Here is a 1,345-nt window from a genome sequence, read left to right on the forward strand (position 1 = left end):
AAAGGAGTTAATATAGCTTTAGAAAAATTAGAAATGACAGAACAATAGACTACTGGCAATTACTGAATGGGAATAGAAAAGCATTTTCATAATTCTCAGTTGTGCATGGAAATTTTACAAAAATTGTCCATGTGTTGGAGCAAAAAGACATCACTGAAAATATAAAAAAGTAAAAATGCTGAACACATGCTTTACTATTACTGTGCAATAAAATTATATTTAATTAAGTATTTCTGAAGAATTAAAAAGAATTTAGAGATTAAATGGCATAATTCTTTTTAAAAATTATAGAAAAAATTCATAGGAATTATATACTTATGGAATCATAGGGTCACAGAACAAATTATAAAAAGAAAAAAATATTTCACCAAAGAAAATAAAATTAATGAGACAATGTAGAGAAAAAACTTATGGGATATAGCTAACCCAAATCTCAGGGGGGAAATTATATCTGTAAACACATTCATTAAAAAAAAAGAGAATGAACAAGTCAGTGAATTGGGCAAGCAATTAAAATTTAGTCAACAATAAATAAAAATCCAAACTGAGCCAGAAAGTAAAATCTCTGAATACTGAAAAAGAGATTAATAGAATTGAAAATAAACAAAGCAATTAACTGATAAATAAAGCTAGGAGAATTTTTTGAAGAAAAAAAATAGCTATTCCAGTTTTTAAAAGAGAGGAGAACCAAATTGTTTATATAAAAAATGTTTACAAAAATGAAAGTTCACCAAAACTGAAGAGGAAATAAAGAAAATTATGAGAAATTATTGTGCCTGTGCATGTGATAATGAAACTGATAACTTAGAGAAAACAAATACTTACAAAAATGTAGAATACCAAGATAAAAGAAGAAATACCCTATTTAATAATCCGATACTAGAAAAATAAATTGATCAAGAAACTCCCAAAGGGGTATAATGCCTTTTAGACCAGAAGGATTTATTAGTGAATTGTATCAAGCATTCAAAGAAAAACAAATTCCAATGCTATACAACATGTTTGAAATGATAGGAAAAGCATGGACCCTTCAGATCTCTTTGTTTGATACTCAAATAGTCTTGATACCTAAATCAGGAGGAGACAAAGAAAAACAAAACTATAGAACAATATTTTCAATGAATATTGATTTTTAAAAAGTTTAGAAAGAAAATTAGCATTTTCTCTACATCAAGAATTATAAAGATTGTATACTATGACCAGGTTGGATTTATATGCAGAATTTTGAGTTGGTCCAACATAAGGATGACTATGAATATAAAAAAATTCATAATATATAAACAATAATTATATCAATATACATACATGATTATATTGTAATATAGTAAATAATTTCCATCTAAAA

Source organism: Petaurus breviceps, unplaced genomic scaffold (assembly GCF_028583685.1).
Source record: "Petaurus breviceps papuanus isolate PSGF00001 unplaced genomic scaffold, PetGlider_PUasm1.0 226, whole genome shotgun sequence".
NCBI classification, from domain to species: domain Eukaryota; kingdom Metazoa; phylum Chordata; class Mammalia; order Diprotodontia; family Petauridae; genus Petaurus; species Petaurus breviceps.